A 12,300-nucleotide genomic window follows, 5' to 3' on the forward strand; every position below is an offset into this window, starting at 1 on the left:
GTTCTGTGAATCGGGCCCCCTAATTTTAAGACTTTCGGTATTCACAGAAGGCATTTAGGAGTCCTAAAGTTAGGAGTCCTAACTATACTACTACTAAACTGAGAAAAATGCTAATTTTAAGACTTTCGGTATTCACAGAAGGCATTTAGGAGTCCTAAAGTTAGGACTCCTAACTTCTGTGAATACCGAAATGAGTAAGTGCCTTCTGTGAATACCAAAATGAGTAAGTGCCTTCTGTGAATACCAAAATGGTAGTAAGTTTAGGATTTTGTCTTAAGTTAGTTCTGTGAATCGGGCCCTAAGGCATCTATATCATGTGTATGCTAAAAATATATAAACTATCCAAAACATCTATACTAATTAACTATAACCAGATTATGGTTCATAAGGATATCACATACATGTAATACATACATTTGTATCAAGCAGTTTCAAAGCATATAAGTCATCTCTATCATACAAATAATAACTATAATAGTATTCTAGTTGTCCCCGTTCCCGTGTTTTGCCAATACACATCAAGAATATTCTACAGAGATATTCATGAATAAAAGCAAATAAATCACAACATAATATGAGTCTTGGTATTCCAGTGGTGTTCAAGATAGACACACCTCTGTAAATTCTCAGAGAAAACACTATTCATAGATGCCAGACATACCACAGTATGCCCTCTCGATCAGCTACCCAAGAAATAGTGGAACTCTTGATCCACATTTAGACCTTTCTCCACAATGCGTAATCTCAAAATCCACAATGCCTCTCGTCTGCGTAATGCTAGTTCCCTATTTTCCCCTCTAGAGTGTCTAAGTGTTTGATCAATTCTAAAAAATGCAAAATCCCTGTTTCTGTCCTGGGTTGGACAGAGAGCTATGTGTGAGGAGATAGGATACCTTATATCTCCTTGTTTAACGGCCCTCATCTGCTCGCTAATTCTTTCTCAGAAGGTCCTGATGGTGCTACCTACATATTTCTTTCCATATGTACATTCTATGATGTAAACAACAAATTTTGTATTGCAATTTATATTGGAGGTCATCTTGTAAATCTTACTGCAAGGGCTCTCAAATTGCTTCTTTTTGTCACATGCCCACTTGCATACAACAGTGGCCACATTTGTGAAATCCCAAAGTCTGTGCAGTCAGCCAATTCACATTTGTTTGTTTGATTGGGTAGCTAGGACTCAATAGGTTCCTCAGACAGATCCCCCTACGTGATGTCTGGTCTCTCAGTAATGAACCCATCTAAGGATCTGTCTGCCTCAAGTATATGCCAATATCTTTTAAGACTACTAACCAGCACATCAGACAATTTAGTAAGGTCCTTTACCAAATGCACTCTCTTGTCCTGCCCAATTCCCTTGCTACGTTCTCCTAGTGTGTCTTGTCTGTTGATGTTTCGTATTCTATGTTTGGCCCTGGCCAGGGTGTTAGTATCATAGCCTCTTCTTTTGAAACGTGCAACCATTTCTGTAGTACATTCTTCGAACTCTGGATCATAAGAACAGTTTCTTCTGGCTTGTATCAATTCCCCAAAGGGGATTGCCTTAATCTGGATTTTTGGATGGGCGCTAGTGGCATGTAACACAGCGTTGAATGCAGTCGGTTTACGGTACAACCTGCTATGTATTTTGTTATCTCTTATGTATAGCTCCACATCTAGAAATGTAATCTTACTTTTACTCTGTTCAAAAGTGAATCTGATATTAGATTGGTTACTATTCAGATGTTTAAAAACCCCACAGAGTTTTCCCGTCGTTCCAGTCCAACTCATTAAACAATCGTCTCTGTACCTCCCCGAGAAAAGGATCGAATCATTCAATCTTGAGCCCATCGGGCCACAGATCCAAGTCTCCTCCAGGCACCTCATGAAGAGGTTGGCATACGAGGGAGACAATCTGGACCCCATGGCAACACCTTGTTTCTGTCGATACCATTTGTCCTTAAACAGGAACACATTGTTGTCTAGAATCAGTTCAATCATATTCACCAACACTTCAATATGATCCAATAAGCCGGCAGATCTTGTATTCAAAATGCGTCTCACAGCATATAATCCAGACTCTCGTTTAATGCTAGTGTAGAATGTAACCCCGGGCAGCGTACTCCGCTCCGCCAGCAGAGTTTGCGGAGTTTTACCAACTCTGCGTTCTGCTGGGAACGCAAAGTTGAGGCAAAACCTCCAATTTTGTGGTGGAGCGGAGTACGCCCCTCAGCCCCTTGGGCCGTGGCTCAGAAAAGGTTAAAAAAAACACTTACCTTGTCTTCTCTGTCGTCTGCCGGCCGCCCTCCTCCTCGCCGCGGTGTCTCCTGGCTCTCCTCCTTGGCGTCCTCCCCTATGTTTTCGGTCTTGCTTCAACTGCGCATGCGCAATTCACACAAGATGTAAAATGTAGGGGGTGGAGGAGGACAGCAAGGATGAGTGCCAGTAGAGATGTGACACAGTTGTGAGGAGGAGGGCGGCTCGTAGACCACAGAGAAGACAAGGTAAGTGGATTTTTACAAATGTGTTTGTGTGGCTGGGGCGGAGCGGAGTTCCACAGAGTTTTTTTTAACTGCCACTCTGCATACTCCACCCAGGCTTAGTATAATGCTGTGACATCAAATGTCACTAAAGTCATATTTACCTCCCAGTTCAAGTCTGCAAGTGTACCCAGGATATGTTTGGTGTCCCGTATATAGGATGGCAAATTGCTAACTAAGGGTTTCAAAAAGATGTCTACATATTCGGATATTCTCTCGGTAGGCCCATCATTGCCAGACATGATAGGTCTGCCAGATGGGAAGGGAAGGATTTTGTGTATTTTCTGTAAAGTATATATGCAGGGATATTTAGGTCGATCTACCTGCAGATATATATATATATATATATATTCATCTTCATTCAATAAGCCCTGTTCATGCCAATGTTCCAATTGTCGATTGATATGATTAGTAAATGACCATATCGGGTTAGTGGTGAGGGCTTCATAACAGTTATGGTCATGGAAATGTCCTGTTCATAGTCTGAACAGCGCATCATCACTATATTCCCCCCTTTGTCAGCCTCCCTGATCACTATGTTGTCATCCCCCATGAGGGTATTCAATACATCTTGTTCATTACTAGTAACATTATGAATTTTATTGAGAGTGGTTTTTTTTGTCCATGCATTTGTCCAGATCGGATGTCACTAGTCTGTAAAAAATATCTCTATTGTTGCACGTGTGTAAAGTGGTTGTCCATTAAAATTTCTCTTTAAGACCACTTGTGATAGAAGAATCACTCTCTATACTTAGATCTCTGAGAATCAGGTTTGATGTAATCAGATCGTCTTCGCAATCTGTTATTAGCAGCACTATCTTGTTGTCCATAACTTCTTGAATTTATAACTCATTAGATGCAAATACTCTTTGGCTTTGTGTAAATCCTTTATTTTCTGATTGTGTCATATGAAAATGTTTTTTATTCTTAAGATGTTTAGTGAATTTGTACAAATCAATGTTCAATTTACTTGTATCCCCATAGTCCTTGGACATGCAGGGACATATCATCCCAAGAATATTATTGAGAGCATACCCTATGGCGAGTTACTTAGAGCCAGAAAAACTCTAGCTCAGAAGGGTCATTTTTAGATAAAATGAAGGTCATGAAACAGTGATTTAAAGGAAAAAGAGGCTACTCCTCCAAAGTTATTGAACAGGCATGCACCAAAGTTGGAGAGGTACAATGGGAGGGGCTGTTTGTCCATAAGGTAAGAGAGGATACCAAAAATCAACTTATGAGCTTAATAAAAGACTGACGAAATTCTATCTACACTTATAGGTGATATCCTCAGGTAACATTTAAAAGATGTACTCCATTTAAAAGATGTACTCCATTAAATGTTGTTCTGACTAATAGCCTGATGCAGTCAAGAAAAAGCACCAATGCTGTACAAAGCTTTTCTGGGGGATGAAAAGCGTGCAAGCTCAGTATGAACTGTTAGATGATCCAACTATTTAAAGAAGAAAGGCCTTACATTATCACCAAACATCTCACTTGCAATTCGGACTTCTGTGTCTATGCACTGTGGAGTGGATTTACATTGGCAGCACAATCCACAAAGCTAAGAAATGAATCTTAGAACATATGAGAGCTATTAGCAATGAGCATAAACAATATCCTATTGCCAGACATTTCAAACTATTACGTGATTAAGATCTAAGCCTGTTCAAATTCTGTGTGCTTGCCAGGATCCCTATTCGTGAAAGAGGAGGTAATAGAATTCACGAGCTTTGTAGACTTGCGTCTAGATGAATCAAAAAGTATAGAATTATGAATCCCAAAGTTCTGAATAAAGATGTAGAATTAGACCAAAGTGATATCACTGAGCTACCAGTCGGGAGATGTAGATTTCCTTTCTATGCACAATCTTCTTTTTTTGTTTAGTTTGTTACTGTGTGAATCTTAGAGTATTTATTTTCTGTTTTTAAACACGGTGGATATAAGATCTGGATTGATCTTGGATTGTTGTTATCGTTGTAGGTATTGTGGATGCCATCAGATGAAGAAAGGAATGCCAGAGAGCAAAATAAATATGTCATTTGTGGTTCAAGTTGTTATGAGGACAATTGTGGTATTTCATTTGTTAAATACTTTTGGTGATCTTTTCAGTTTTCAGATAGGGAGAAGAACTTTATAATAGAAGTAGTGCAAACAAGGTAACTGCCCAATGGGGCAGAATTGTGTGTGCCACCCTTGCATGAAGAATATAATGTAACGATCATTAGTTCTGTTATTATATTCCAGGCCATTTAAATCTGTTGCTACACTAGTAGCTTAGTATACTGGGGCAGAATTGGGGACAAAACACGTATCACAATTATATTGTGTATAATTAGCCATCTATGGTCTTTTGTAATGTATCACAGCTCAATTAATATGATAAATTCTAGCTGGGAACAATTATCGTTTTGATCAAATGATTTTCCAATCATCTATTTATTTCTCTATATCCACTGTATTGTAGTAAAATTGTAGACATGCACCAAAGGAGGTGTGTGAAGCAACACTCCACTAGTTTGTAACATGAATTGCAATGTTTTAAGATGGCTGGTGCATTTGATATCTCTGAATTGGTTCCAGGTAGTACTACTTTTATTGTGGGTGTTTGGATTGAAATTATAAATGTTTAATATGTGCAAACACCACTTGACCCGTGATCAATTAGCAACGGGCTCCGAAACGCTTTGGGAGTGTATTGCTCCCTAAATAAACTTTCCACGCTTCAAAGGAATTGACCCGCGGCCCGTCTTTCTTTATGTAACACCCGTACTTGAGGAGGGTGGTGGTGTGAGATATATATATATATATATATATATATATATATATATATATATTCACTGAAAAAACCATAGGTTTCACACATGTTATAGTTAGCTGGACATTTTACTGATAAAAAACCAATGAAATTCCCCCGTTATAGTTACTGTAGGCAACTATAACTCACGCGACCGCAATCCTCTGCTGATGCTAATACTGTATTTAGACACTTATTTGCCCATGTCTTCTTCCATTAAATTTTAGCTATACATATATTACAAATATTTTTTTTTCATAAAGACACATATGTCATCAGCAGAGGATTACGGTCGCGTGAGTTATAGTTGCCTACAGTAACTATAACGGGGGAATTTCATTGGTTTTTTATCAGTAAAATGTCCTGCTAACTATAACATGTGTGAAACCTATGGTTTTTTCAGTGAATTTGCAAGGTTTTTTAAATGCTAATTCCTAACTATAACGTGTGTGAAACCTATGGTTTTTTCAGTGAATTTGTACGGTTTTTTAAATGCTAAGTTACTTTACGCCATTTGTGGCGTGCGCGCCCACTTAACGCAGTTCGTTCCGTGCGCGCACGGTGCGCGCACATAGAGCACGCGGTGCGCTTTGCGCACCGCGTGCCCACGTTACGCTAGATGGGCCATGAACGCACGATGTGCTTCGCGCACCGTGCGCACATGGAGGTCATATGATGAGCATCGTTGTGACAGGTAAAATATATGTTTTGTTTATCTCTGATGAGCCATGCACAAAATGTGTCCTTCGGGCACCTTTTGCACAAGGGGTGGGGAGAATGTGGATATATATATATTTTTTTTATTATTTCTTACCGTACGCGTACGGTAAGCGTAATCGGCGAAATTTTTGAAAAAATTAAAATTGCCTTTTTTCACTTGGGGGATCGTTGGGGACTCCCTCGACATGGCTAGGTGCTTGGGAGCTGTGTAAACAGCCCCTTTACATGATTTGCACTTTGTTTTTCAACCCCCTGTCAGAGTGCGAGAGAGAAAATGGCGGCCGCCGCTTCCTGGTTTCGACCGATTCGAATGTTTACTAAGATCTAAGGGCCAATCAGAATCGCGCTCGCGCACGCCACCGTACGCGTACGGTAAGCGCACCGTAAGCGCACCGTAAGCTGCCACAGATATATATATTGATTTAAAGGCTATTTTCTCAGAATCTACCTAACAGATTTACACCAAACCTACAAAAGGCACTTCCTTGACCTGAGGACTACCTCTCTGCCAAATTTCAAGTAATTCTGTTCAGCCGTTCGGGCTGTAGCTGTGTCTAAAGGTCCTATGGAAAAATGCATGGGAAAAACGCGTTCTGGGACCCCCCTTTTATCTCAGCCCCCGCTTGACGAATCCCCCCGAGACTTTCAGGGTAGGAGCGGAGCGTAGCGCCCCACCTATTTTGAAAAATTTGCGAGGATTCGTCAACCGGCGCCAAAGTTATTCAAAATAGAATGTTGCGGATTTCCTATGGAAACGTGGTCCTAACTATAACTACCTACTGGCGACCGCCAGTAGGTAATATATATATATGTGATCAAGGGCTGTTGAGCCCGAAACGCGTCATGGCGGCAGAGCGCACAAACAAAATAAAATAATTTGGGTATAACTTATCGGAGTCCGTCCCCTTCTTGATCCAGGATTGAGCGGATCGTTTGAGGAAAGGTTGACTGCTATATATATATATATATATATATCACACTACCACCCTCCTCAAGTATAACATAAAACATAAATATATATATATATATCACACCACCAACCTCCTCAAGTACTGGAGTTACAGGAAGAAATGCGGCCAGTGGCTCAATTCCTTTGAAGCATGAAAAGTTAATTCATAGCCTGTAGCTCCTTGATCATGGATAAAGTGGCGTTTGCAGGGATAGATACTTCTAGCCTCAGGTTCCTTACCGTAGAATATTCCCCAGGCATCAGACTGGATCTGGAACCTTGCATGCCAATACCACGCAGGCCATTGCCATGCAGCCTTTATCATGCAATGCCTATGCAACGCTTTGCCTTTACCACGCATGACTTTACCACGAAAATCTAAGCATATATCATGTAAGTGAAAAACCCATTTTTATTATATTATATATCCTTATATATATTCACTAAAAATCAAAAGTTACAAGGACATTTTGCTTAGGTTCAGATTTTACAAGCATAAACCATAGAAAATCAGCAATTAATGTTATACGTATTTCAAGAAACTATAACTCGTGCACTAAGATAGCTATAACTTGCACCCGACTAGCGCCATTTTCTCATCAATATTTTTACTGCAAAAGCTGCAGTCATATGTTGATTATGACATCAGTAATGTAATACGTGGGGCAATTAGAAGTGCATGGTGAGGGTGTTAGTTATAGTTACCTGATGGCATGATTTATAGTTTTGTGAAATAAGTATAGTTATAACTGCTGAATTTCTATGGTTTTGTGCATGTAAAATCTGAACCTAACTATAACGTCCCTGTAACCTTTGGTTTTTGGGTGAATTGCTATGGTCTTTTAATGCTATTTGCCAACTATAATGTTCCAATAACCTTTTGTTTTTGTCAGTGAATTTCTACATTTTTTTAATGCCATTTCCTAACTATTGTGTCCCTGTACCCTGGGTGTGTGGGTGGGCCTGAGTGGTTGTGTGGGTGTTTAAGTGCGTATGTTAGTGTGTGGTGGGTGTGTCAGTGTATGTATGAGTGGCTCTGTGGGTCTGTGAGTGGGTGTGTGAGTAGCTGTGTGGGTCTGTGAGTGGGTGTGTGAGTGGGTGTGTGAGTGGCTACAGTGTTGTGAACGTGGGTCTGTGAGGGGGTATGTGAGTGTCTCTTTTGGGTCTGTGAGTGGGTGTGGGAGTGGTTCCCTGAGTCTCTGAGTTGAAGTGACTGTATGAATGTGTAAGGGGGCGTGTGAGTGGTTTCTTGGGTCTCTGAGTGGGTGTGTGAGTGGCTCTATGGCTGTGAGTGTGTTTGGGTGTGTGACTGTCTGTGTGAGTCTGTGAGTGGGTGTGTGAGTGGCCATATGGGTGTATATGTGGGTATGTGAGTGCCTGTGTGAGTCTGTGAGTGGTATTCTAGATCTTTGAGTGGGGGTGTGAGTGACTATATGGCTGAGTGAGTGGTGTTCTGGGTTTTGCTTGGCAAATGGATGTATGAGTGGGTGTGTAACTGGTTGTGTGGGTGTGTAAGCAGGTGTGTGTGACTTTGTGAGTGGGTGTATTTTTTCAATAAATTAGATCTGGATCGGTAAATCCACCACAGAGTCACACAGGGGCTTTGCTGAGCACTGCAGTGAATATGCGGATCCTTGTGTGCAAAAAATAAAATAAAAACGTTTTTTGACAAGTACTTGCCCATGAGGAGTCCCTCACAGACCCCTCCATCAGTCCCATGGGATCAGAATACCTCGATCATGACCTCCTATTTTCACTTTATTCCCCTCCCCTAGGAACGGTGTCCCGATTAACAAAATGGCAGCCAAAATGTTTCTCTCAGGTTGTGGCCAGCCAATCTCAGCATTGCTGTTGGCTCATGGATTCATTAATCCACCGCATCTCTAGATATACATAAATATTGTTTCTTTAATAACTACAGAACTACTAAAAAGATTTATACCAAATTACATAAACACTCTTTCTGGACCAATATGCAACTTTCTGCCAAATTTGGTGTAATTCTGTTCAACTCTTCAGACTCTAGTTGAGTCTAAAATCCCTTTGGGAAATTGCATGGTAGAAACTCGTTATGGACCCCCCCATTTTATATACCCATGCAGGCGCTTACACACCAACAGACAGACGGATACAGACATTCACACGGTTTAGTCACTAACCCATGCATTCAGTAAGAAACGTCTAATCACTCACTTATAGAGTCAGTCACGCACCTACTAAATCATCCATTCAGACACTTAAACACGCACTCATTCTTCAATACGCCTTTCCCTATAAATATTAAACATATTTAAACTTTACAGAAACACACAGTCACAGTCATTTGAGATGTCATCAGTGATGTCATCAGTGATGTCACTGACCATGTCATGAGTGATGTAATATATGACGTCATCAGCAGTGCATTGTGGGGGCGTGAGTTACAGTTAGCTGAACTAACTATAACGAGGGAATTTCTCTGGTTTTGTACGAGTGAAATGTCCAACTAACTATAACTTTCCCTAAAACCTATGGTTTTTTCAGTGAATTTCAAAGGTTTTTTTAAATGCTAATTTCTAACTATAACGTGCCTGAAACCTATGGTTTTTTAAGTGAATTTCTAAGGTTTTTTAAATGCTAATTTCTAACTATAACATGCCTGAAACCTATGGGTTTTTCAATGAATTTCAAAGGTTTTTTAAATGCTAGCTTCTAACTATGCCTACAGAGGTAGGACATGTGATGAAAGAAGAAACAACGCACAGAAAGAAAAAAAAGCAATGCAGAAGGAAGCAACAGAAATTCACAAAGACGAAAAAAAGTTCAGGAAGAAGAAGAGATGTGCAGAAAGAACCAACAGAGGAGCAGAAAGTCCTCCTGTGCCCACAACTTTTTCAGACGGATACTGGTGGTAACTGACTCTGACTAACCAGGCCTAGAGCCAGTGCTATTCTAAAACACACTTAGAATACAGTGAAAACACCTACATACACTAGGGAACACTATGCGTAGGGGTACCCTGTAATTAGCATGACCGCCTCTGTAATTCCCTAGTACATAATAGGGCAGGGGGATTAAAACTACCTCTTAAAACGTGCCATGGGGCGCATTTGCACACTGGTGAAAGGAGGGGGGCCAGAGATTACATGTGTGCAAAAACGCCCTGTGGCCGTTTTAAGTTGGGGGATAAAGTCCCCTTGAATCCTGAGGGTCCCTGCGGTCCAACTAGCCCACCAGGTACCTCCAGTAAGTGCCACAGAGCTGCGTTGCAGAGAGGTGTAAAAAGGGGCATGGCCTGGACCACCTCTCTGCAACGCAGCGCAGTGGCGCTTACTGGAAGCACCTGGTGGGCTAGTTGGCTAGGATTGAAGGGGAATTAATTCCCCAACTTAAAATGCGACACAGGGCGTGTTTGCACACGTCACCTCAGGCCCCGTCCCCTCCCTTTAACACTGTGTAGACACGCCCTGTGGCCGTATTAAGTTGGGAGATTAAGTCCCCTTAAATCCTGAGGGTCCCTGGGGTCCAACTAGCCCAGTAGGTACCTCCAGTAAGCGCCACAGAGCAGCGTTGCACAGAGGTGTAAAAAGGGGCATGGCCTGGACCACCTCTCTGCAACACTAGCCTTTGGCGCTTACTGGAGGTACCTGGTGGCCTAGTTGGCCCCCAGGGGCTGTCTGGATTAAAGGAGACTTAATTCCCCAACTTAAAATGCGCCACAGGGCGTGTTTGCACACATGTCACCTCAGGCCCCGCCCCATCCCCGGGACTTGGCGCTTCTTTTTTTTCATTTTCACGGCCAGATCGGTGGATCCTCCGCGCATCTTGTTTTTTTTTTTTTTTAAATGCTTTTTTTGGCCATGGGGGTCCTTGTGGGACCCCCTAAGCAGGCCTAGGGGGTTAGGGTGTTTCTACCCTGCCCCCTTTTCTTGCTTTTCACGTTTGTTTTCCTGTTTTCTTGTGCCTCGGTTCTATCGAGGCACAAGATGGCTGCCAACACTTCCTGGTTTGAAGTGTTGACAGCCAATTAGAATGCAGCTCGTGATCGGGAGGGTGTGCGGATCCTCCGCGCCTCTAAATATCGAAACATTTATTTTTTTAATTTCTCAGCAACTACTGAACGGATTCACACCATTTTAAAAACAAGGTCTCTTTCTGAACCAAGGGCTACCTTTTTGCCAATTTGGTGTCATCCCGTTCAGCAGTTCGGGCTGTAGTCATGTCTAAAGTTTCCTATGGGAAATAACATGGAGAAAACGCGTCTTGGGACCCCCTTTTTTCTCAGCCCCCGCTTGGCGATTCACCCCGAAACTTTCAGGATAGGAGCTGACCGGAGCGGGACCAACGTTTTGTAAATTTCGCGAGGATTCATCAACCGGCGCCAAAGGTATTGGGAAAAGAAAAAACGCTTTTTGAATAGAAACACGGTCCTAACTATAACTACCTACTGGCGACCGCCAGTAGGTGATATATATATATATATATATATATATATATATATATATATATATATATATATATATATATATATCTATGTATCAGACATTACCCTGCATGCATTTACCATGCATATCATATAACATGTTGACCTGTACAACATGTTGAAATATATCATGGATCTTAACAATGCATTTTTAAACGTGTTCCATATATGCATGTGCATTCATGTATACATATAATTTATACATACATATAATTAATACTGTAAAAATGCATCGTAAAGATCAATGATGTAAAGGTCAACATGTTATATTATATGCCTGGTAAATGCATGCTGGGTAATGTCTGATATTTGTTGTCAATAGTCATACAAAAACTCACCATTTACTTATAATGAATGATGACAAAGTTTATTTGTGACCAAGGAAAAGATGCAAGAGTTCACCTTAAATTTGATCCTCAGTTCAGTGGTTAAGAACAGAGTATATGTTCAGAAAGAGTCTCTTCATGTCTCCTAGAAGCCTCCTGTAACAGAAGATGTATCAAGTTTCCAGTTCAAATGATTCTTTGAGTTTCTGATTTCCTCAATATCTGAAAGATACAAATTAACAATATTCTTAAACCCTGTATAAATGCAATTTGTAATGATTTCAATTGCAGTTACTCCATCAGGCAACCCGAAAGGTCCAAGGAGAAAGAGGTGAACTGGTTGAAGATCATGAGAGCTACACAAGAGCTAAAGGAGACAGTGTAAGAGAGGCTTATGCAGATATACTGAAAATGCAGTTGCATCGAAGACCCCACAAAAGAAAGCCATGTTTATGTGTTGCCTTTTGTTCTGGGTGTGCTTCTAGAGCTAGTTCTCATCTACAGCAGATTGTGATGTGTTGGCA

This window comes from Triturus cristatus, chromosome 8, assembly GCF_964204655.1.
Source record: "Triturus cristatus chromosome 8, aTriCri1.1, whole genome shotgun sequence".
In the NCBI taxonomy this organism is placed as follows: domain Eukaryota; kingdom Metazoa; phylum Chordata; class Amphibia; order Caudata; family Salamandridae; genus Triturus; species Triturus cristatus.